Below are 9,625 nucleotides of genomic sequence, written 5' to 3' on the forward strand. Positions count from 1 at the left end.
CACTCAGGATGATATTTTCCAGTTCCAACCATTTGCCAGTGAATTTCATAGTCATTGTTTTTGATTCCACAGTCTTTCTTGAGGTCACTTAAATCCTGCATTCTCCTGCCACTCTTATGATATTAAACACATACTTCTCTATCTTTGTTACCAGGACATTCTCATTCTCTCACCAAGTGGTTAAATCTGATCTTCTCTTACCCTTGTTCTACCAACTAAGCAATGTTTAAAGACATGATCCCTTCCTCCTCGAAACATTTTTATCTCCTGATGTGTAGAGGATCAAGGTTTCCTCATTGTTGCTCTTATACTCCAGTCATTCTACCTTCTCCTCCTGTTATCCTTGACCTCTTAATGCTTGCTTGTTCTGGATCTCAGTTGGTGGATATCTATAGCCTTTCTTTCTTTCTTTTTTCTTTTCTTTTTTTAACAAAATCATATCTGTGTTGATGCCACTGGCTTTTTACATTAAGAAAAAAATTTGTGTTGAATTTTAAAAGTGCATCTATATCCCAAACTTATCTAGTATTTAGGCTTGTAACTATAGACCTCCCTAATTTGTAAGTCCTTAGGCATCTCTGATTAATAACTTGGAAAAATGACCTCTCAATGACCAAAGTATGCACAAGAAAGAAAAGAACAGCAGCAACAGATAGTAGGATATATATGTGTGTGTGTGTGTGTGTGTATGTATGTATGTATGTATGTATGTATGTATGTATGTATGTATATTCAGGTTCTTAGACCAAGAGTTCAGAAAAGCTACTTAGAGAACTGCCTCAGCTTGGGAGAAGGTCCTGAGGTTCTGTTTGGGAACAGCAGAGAAAAGACTAGGAGTCAATGATGAATGCAAGCTGACAGCTCTGTGTTCTACTAGAGATAGATCTCTGCTCAAGGTCTCTGTCTCTCTCCATCTCTCTGTCTCTCCATCTCTCTCTCTCTCTCTCTCTCTCTCTCTCTCTCTCTGTGTGTGTGTGTGTGTGTGTTTGTGTATGTGTCTCTGTGTGTGTGTGTTTGTGTCTGTCTGTCTGTCTGTCTGTCTTTCTCTCTCCCCCAATAGCTCTCTGCTCAAGATAACTCTCTCTTTCAGACCAAAGCCCAGTCTTTTATTTTGCATAAACTACTTCCTTAGGAATTTGCACGGAGCCATATTGGATTTGGGCCTAGCCGCTTTTTGACTGCATGGTTCAAAGTGACTCTGGGCTGTTTGGCCACAGAGACTCACCCCGAAGATGACTGCCATAAATCTTAAGATTGTTGGATAAAGCCTCTCCCATGAATTTACGGCACAGGAGTATAACATTCAAGGGATGCCTCAGCTCGAGCAGATACCAGTTATCTCCTCAGTCAACACCCAGTGTCTCCACCACCTGACCTCATCGCCTGACTTCTTTGCCTCCAGCTATCACTGCCTATACCCTCATCTCCCCCTCCTTCATATTTCACAAAGGTCACTCCCCCTACCTGAAAGCCTTAAAAGCTGCAATGTTCATCCCAATAAACGAGACCTTGACAACAGAACTTTTGCTTGGTCTCCTTCTTCTCTTCACCCCCATTTTGGCCCACAGGTAGAAAGCCTCTTCGGGACCCTGAATAACTGGGTCCCCGCTGGCGGGGACAAGTGGCGCCCGAACACAGGGACCCCGAAGCAAGGCCGACTACAGGACGATGGAGATAAGAGAGCTGCAGCGGGAATCAAGGACTCTTCAGGCCGCATCGCTCGTGTGTCGCTGGAGAGGGAGGTAAGGACCGGTCGAATAATTGTCGTCTAATTGCCATGGGGAAGGTATGGATTTAGGAGGCTTGTTTCATAGGAGAGATCAAGCGCTCACTCAGGGAGAGAGGATTAAGAGTTAAGAAAAAGGATTTAATCAAGTTTTTTTGTTTTATTGAAGAAAGGTGTCCCTGGTTAATTTTAAGCAGTGTGGGGCTAGCTTAAGTAAAACTTGTAATAAAAAAAGGGACAAGGTAATGGTAAAGTGTTTTTGCATATGCGTTCTTTTAGAGTTATATTTTAGTCTTTGGATCCTGACTAGAGATAGTTTACACCCTAGACATGAGAGAGAACGGGTTGGGGAAAAACAGTCCTCCTGGACTCTCCGCGGTTGCTTTGGAGAAAGAAAAACCTTTTCAGAGCTCTCTTAGGAACAGAGGGAAAGCAGGAGACGTCCTGCCTCTCTGCTGGCTCCTATTGGAGAAATGCTTATTTCTGGTTCTGGGTTCCATAGGTAGGATATGTGGGACACCATCTAGTTTTTTCCCTCTATGTCTATTGTCTGTCCTTGGTGCACCAAGCTATCCATGTCTGTCAGTTTATGTCTGTGGTCTTTGTTTCTCGTTGTTTAAATGTTTTATGTTTCGTGTTCAAAAGAAAAAATGACAAAAACTTTATCTGCCAGTCGTTCACACCTTGACTTGGTTTTAACTCGTTTCAAGAAGGGAACAATAAATAAAAAACAGTTTCAATTGGCTTTTGGAGCCTACATCTGTAGCTAGAAGCCTAAGTCTGCTGGACAAGCTCCCCAGGGGCTGGCTAAATGTTTATACTAGCTGATCCTAAAGACACCAGGAGCTTCACAGCTTAAAAGGTGTAACATTGGTAACAGAAAGTTGGCTTAAAACTGTAATTTGGATATGAGCCAACCTAGGGAAACAGGTCCAAATTGAGGTAATATTTTTATGGAATTCTTATTCTAAAAACCAGGCTTCTAAAAGATTTTAGGGCAATGTCTCTTTTTTGAGGTATTGGAGACCGCACCATCGTGCGTTCGTATGTAAGAATTGGCAGTCATAGCCAAAGGTGTGGTTTGCCCTAAAGTTACTGTATTTTGATGCTAATTCCACTGCCCCAAGAACAGCTGCCTAGTCACATACTCAGAATTCAGGTGACTTTCCAAAGTTGTGGCTGTGCTCTGGTGTTACAAAGAGATCTTAAAGATTGTGATTAAAGATTGTCAGTGTTACATTGACTAACTCAAACTTATTTATAATTAAGAAAAAAATCAAACAGGTAGAGATTGTTACAGGATTTAAAAAGGATTGATGAGGTTTTAGAACTTGTGAGAGCATTACAGCTTGTTTGCTTATCCAACTGCCATTTCAAGATAGATTTAGAGGATTATTTTTATACAATTTGTTTACGTCCTGGCGATTGTGAGTTTTCATTTCGTGAGCTTGCTTATAATTTTAGAGAGCCCATAAAGTGATATCATTAAAATTTTTACTAAAGAATGGCTAATAGCCTTATATTATGTAATTTTGTCGCTTCTTCAATGTAAGAAGTTAGAACTTTAAATCTTTAAGTGTATATAGAAATTTTTACTACAAACTTTTGCTATCTAAATGAGCTTTAATATTTGGGGAGTAGCTGTTAGACTACTCCAGAAAAGAGTATTTAAAACTAATTTTAAGCTACTAAGGATATGTTAGTTGGCTAAGTACCTCACCTTACCAGAGGACTTAGGTCTTTGTTATCCTCATTGGAGATAAAGCTTCAGTTGTGTTAATACAGAATTGTAGGCTAGAGTCATGGAAGTATTTTAAAAAGCCAAACAACAGTTAATTGGTTATTACAAAATACTGATATTTGGCCTATTACATATACAAATTTTCAGGCAAAATTGATAATTTTACTCTTTACATGTTTTTGTATTTCCTGTATATTTGTGCATACAACCCATAGGAAATGCGCTTACTGTATTTATAGGTGGTTCATCTAATGAAAAGGCTACATGTATGATTGGATCACTTGTTTATTCTCTTGAGTTTCTGCTGTTTCAGCACAGATTATTAAATTCCTGGCTTTAGCCACTGTTTTTATAATGTTAAAAAAAAACAAGCTTTCAATTCATATACTGATAGCCAATGTGCTGCTTGTGGTTTACAATTGATTTCAATTACTTAATGCTTTATTAAAGGCAGGTTTTCTACATAAAATCAGTGAGTGATTTCAGTGTGACTGTCTGACAACTCACTGTCCTTTCAGTGCTCTGGCTCAGACAACTAAACAAAACCATAGACCCAGCTCTTTGAAAATGATGATGGAGTTGATAACACTCCCTCACAAATAGAGGAAGACTCCATTTGCTTACTTTCAACTCCCAGCCTCACCTTGCCAGCTCAGGGATTTCTAGTACAGTATTTATAGGATTTGGCATCTCTAATTAATGCTTATGTTTAGGTAAATAAAGCTGGTAAGGGGCTGGAGAGATGGCTTAGTGGTTAAGAGCACTAAGTACTGTTCCTTTATAGGCCATTTAAGAACTCAAATTAGATTGCCTAGACCCCTTAGCAAGGGAGGACAATGATACCAGACAGATTATAGGCCTTACATAGGAACAGTTAGTAAAAAAATCTCATTCTTTATATATCCAAAACAGTAATGCTGGAGACAATAATTTGGTATAAAAGTCAATTTATAAATACAAGTGCTCAGTGTCCTCAATTTAATCCTTAAGGACTTATCTTAATAAATAATATTTTAACAATATTTTAATAAATAAAAAAGGGGAGTTATCCCTGTATGCTAAAATATGCTCCTTTTATTTCAATTTTAAAATTTGGATGCCAAGGAACACTCTGAGTTTATGGCACCCTACAACTAGGCATACTTCTGCCAAGGTGAAATAGAAAGATCCACATATTGGCATGATCCTGTTCAGATATTTTATATGGGGAAGAGGGAATCTTTGTGTTTTTTCTACAGGATGCTACAGGAGTGTGCCAGCTGCCCGAGTGGCTGGTGAGACTTGCTGATCCTGGGAGCATGAAGATTCAGCTCTCCTGGTTCGGGTCCCTGGAGTCATTCCTGTGTCCTTGGAGGAATATGGAGGATTCCCACTCATCTTTTGTCATCACAGAAATTCTGGCGTTGCTGCAGTCATTGTGTCCCGTCCCACCACGGCCTGCGCTCCGACCCTCTGTGCACTGTTGCTTGGTGGAAGCTGCTGTGGACTGGGGAACTCTGCCCTGTTTTGCAGATCTCAGACATGGTCCCATTGCCTGCTGGTTGTTCCAGAGAAGAATGACCGATCCTGAACTGTCCTGGGAAAGACCTTGGCATTTTCGCTGCTATTGTAGCAGCCATTACTGCTGCAGCCATTGTGTCTGCAGTGTCTGGAGCTACCCTCCCCCAATCTATTGTTAAGCAAGCACAGTGGGTGAACTTTCTGAAGTAGTTGCTAACAATTGGGAATTCTAAATTTTATTACAGGAGAGGCTTGACTAGGTCCTTGGTGGTATGGCCATAGCAGCTGAGGAGAACCAGATGAGGTGCCTACAACTTATCGGGAGAGGCTCAATTTCCACAATCTCTTATATTAATGCCATCTGGCCCTTGCTCTTTCGCCCCTGGGCTCAAGTGAGAGGAATGAGAAGATGACCTGATGTAGCTATCCTCAGGGACGGGCAACTTCCTCTGACCCTTGACCAATCTAAGACAGGAACCTTGGGGGCGACAAGGTGATCCTATGACAGATAAGGCTGGGGTTTGAGAGGTCGATCCTAAGACAGAGGTGGCTACACCCCGTTTAAACGTGCGGGCCGGTCAAATGCTCCTCTGCCCAGTTTCTCCCCCAATAACACACACGTATAGCCCAGAACGGTGTGTTACAGCATAAGTTCATTCCTAGCCATTGGGGTGCAGTCCTAACTGCAAGAGTGGCTTGCCATGGCCGAGCTGGGCACTCTGTGAGGCATGTCTGATCTCTCTCAGACCACTACTTCCACCTAATGGTTTTTTTTTTTTTTTAAAGAAAAATGGGGGAGATGCACGGAGCCATATTGGATTTGGGCCTAGCCGCTTTTTGACTGCATGGTTCAAAGTGACTCTGGGCTGTTTGGCCACAGAGACTCACCCCGAAGATGACTGCCATAAATCTTAAGATTGTTGGATAAAGCCTCTCCCATGAATTTACGGCACAGGAGTATAACATTCAAGGGATGCCTCAGCTCGAGCAGATACCAGTTATCTCCTCAGTCAACACCCAGTGTCTCCACCACCTGACCTCATCGCCTGACTTCTTTGCCTCCAGCTATCACTGCCTATACCCTCATCTCCCCCTCCTTCATATTTCACAAAGGTCACTCCCCCTACCTGAAAGCCTTAAAAGCTGCAATGTTCATCCCAATAAACGAGACCTTGACAACAGAACTTTTGCTTGGTCTCCTTCTTCTCTTCACCCCCATTTTGGCCCACAGGTAGAAAGCCTCTTCGGGACCCTGAATAACTGGGTCCCCGCTGGCGGGGACAGGAATTGCATATCAATTCAATCCTTTAACCCAGGTTCCCATTGGGGGAGGATGGGGAAGGGAACACCCATAGAGAAGGGGAGAGGGAGGGTTAGGGGGATGTTGGCCCAGAAACCAGGAAGGGGAATAACAATAGAAATGTAAATAAGAAATATTCAAGTTAATAAAGATGAAAAAAAAAACCCAAAACAGGTTCCCTTATGACTTTAGCCTCTTGACTCTAAAGCAAAAGCAAAAGCCACAAGGTGAAAGCTGCTGAGTTCTGCTTCTTGCTGGAGCTGGAACATGGTCCCATTGTTCTATTACATTATCACCAGCTTCCTGTTTGCTAATTCTTTCACGCCTAAGCTTAGTTGTACTGGAACTTGCCCTGAAAATAAATCTCAAACTGAAAGATCTGCATGGCTCTTTCTCCTGAATCCTGGAATTAAAGGTTTGTACACCCATGCCTAGACCTAAGTTCTTCTTCACCTAGAACTTGCTCTGGGTCACAGGCTGGCTTTAAACTAAGAAATCTGCTTGCCGTTGTCTCCTGGGATTAAAGGTGTGTTCCACTTTGCCTGGGCAGAAGCTTTTCATGCCCACAATTCCTCAAATTCTAGATCAAAAGCCTGTGTCTTCCAGTTTTAATATCTAGATCACAAGTGTGCCCTCCATTTCTGTGTTGTAGTTCATTCCAGATTAAAAGTCCAAACTATTCTTTGTTCAATTGCAAACACAAACAATAAGATTAGATGAGTGGGATCTTGCCCTGAGATCACCGTTCACTAAATCTCATTTAATATCTTTCTAACAAAAATATTGTGGCTTATTAGTACAACTTTCTCTGTTCTTTCAAGTCCATTAAGTCCCTCATAAAATTCATATTGCATTCTTATATTTTGCATTTGCTCTGAAATCCTGTACAGTTATTACACTGATTTATGTATTCTTGAGCTCATGTTTTCAAAGTTCTTTCCCACAGCCTTAAGTTCTGTTCTGAAGGTCACAACCACCATATTGAGAAACACCAGACACATCCTTGTTTCCTGAACGATCCATGCAGATCTCTGATTTCAAGGTCTGTCTACAGACCAGGTTCCAGGAATCATGCTGTTTCTGATTATCATGGAGTCATTAACCTTGGCAGGGCAAACATTCCCAGATAACCTTGGCAGAGAACATTCCCTGAAGGAGGAACATAAAGTAAAATATATTCATTATTATACAAACAATACATATACTGACAGCAAGAATCAGCACTGGAAAAGATTCATGTCCTGCTGGCTCTGTCACACTAGGTCACACAGTCCCTTCCTATCCATCCCAGATATGGCAAGAGCATCCTGATTGACAGGAAACTTTAATGTTAATAGAGCTGAGTTCCTGAATAGTTTTAACCATTAAAACTCTCCTGGGGGAGAAGACTAGAGTTTCAGATCATCCACCAATCACCAGCAGAGACTAAGAAAGGAAGATCAGAAGTTCAAGGTCAACTTGGCTACAGTCGCCAGCCTGGAATACATGATATTCTGTCTCTAGCTACCTAATGAATTAAACAAAAAAGGACTCCATTAGAACTCTTGAACCAGGAAAATGGAAGTTCTGTGCTCTTCTTGCTTTACCTCCTTTCTTGCCAAATGCATCTCTTCCACTTAGAGCTTCTGAATTTAGCTCTAACTATAAATCCATAACTTTTAAGTACAGCACCTTGTGAGCTGTGTAAGTCATCTGGGTGAACAATCACATATGAAAATGGATCATAACTCTAGTGAACCTTGGAAGAAGTATAGGTGAATTGCAGATAGGTGGACAGCTGGCACCCAAGGTGTGGAAAGCCCTGTGATGTCAACCCCCTCAGCTATGCAGTAAGCTCTAGCTTCAGATACTGTCAGAAGTAAATTAAACAACAGGATACACAATTGACTTCAGCCTGGCAATGAATGATATTTGAAAATGCTTACTTACATTTTAGGTACCACCTCATATAGAATTTAAGAGTGAAAACACTGAAATAGAGAGGCAAATTTTTCCTGCAAAATATTTAGATGTTTACCAAAAGAAGGGAAAGGTTGGACCCCCAGTGCAGGGGAATAGGGGGGAGGGCAATAAGGGGGATCTATAGGGGGAATACCCATATAAGGGAGGGGGGAGGGAGGGAATGGGGGCTTATGGACAGGAAACCAGGAAGGGAAATAACCTTTGAAATGTAAGTAAAGAAATATATAATAAAAAATTTAACACATAACCATGTGTATGAGCCAGAACAAATATGGCTTCTTTGTTTTGTCTCAGAAAATAAAGTTTCTCACTATCTCCAAAAGAAAGAACTGAAGGATAAAACAGAACTGCACCCCACATGTTTTCAATTTGTCATATATCATCTTTAATATTATTTCCTCACATTTTATTTAGTATGTACTGTGGGATTAGTGTGGATGTGCCACAGTGTATGTGTAGATGTCAACTTTGCAGGAGTTGGGTTTTCCTTCTACCAATGAGTCCTTAGGATTGATACCTGGCCGTGAGTCATGACGCACAAACACCTTTATCCACTGAGCTACATTGCTGCTCCTGTTATGTATAAATGCTGTCTAATTTCTCTCAGTAGCAAAATCACATCAAGCTCCTATATCAGGATATGAGTTTTATTCTCACATCATTTCATAATTTCCTCAAAGCTCCATGTTTTAGAATCCACACCACATTTAATAGATGGTAGAAAGAAATGAGAGAAAAGAAGGTATGGGTATTAGAGAGTCAGGAGTGTGGCCTGTGAGGCAAAATGAGAATCTGAAGGAAGTCGTGATCAGTAGCAGTTAACACTGTGGAGACAAACATAAATGATGGTATTTAGTCACTACACAGCACTTTTCATGAGACGCCATGTTAGGGGTGGTCATTTCTGTTGTTCAAATGTAGTGCCGCACATTAGCACAGTACTCTAGAAACTATAATCTCAGCCCAGAGCATAGTAACCAATATGTAGTATGTATGGTTTGTTGACCCTGGAGACTTATTTTAATATTTAGCCTTGGGACAAATTTCCAGGCGTGAGCCACCAGAAGCTTTTCACTCTTCTGAAGAAATTGACAGGCCATCAAAGAAAACAAAGGTTCAACAAAAACTATTGAGTATCCTAGAGGGACGGGGGTGTTATTGTAGTTAGTCACAGAACTAGTTTTTAATAGAGTGTCTAGTGTCAGATGCTTGTTTCCCAGGATGGGGATAGCTGCTGTGGCTGAAGTCATCAAGTGGCTCCCGGGTGAGAGGACAAAAGAGCATAGGCAATGACGCTGAGTGACATAAAACTGATACTTGACCTTCCTGGTTGGATTCGATGACCTTAAGTCCACTAGATTAGAAAACAGAAGTTAATAATTTCAGGCTCCACTCC

Source organism: Rattus norvegicus, chromosome 2, assembly GCF_036323735.1.
Source record: "Rattus norvegicus strain BN/NHsdMcwi chromosome 2, GRCr8, whole genome shotgun sequence".
Lineage (NCBI taxonomy): Eukaryota > Metazoa > Chordata > Mammalia > Rodentia > Muridae > Rattus > Rattus norvegicus.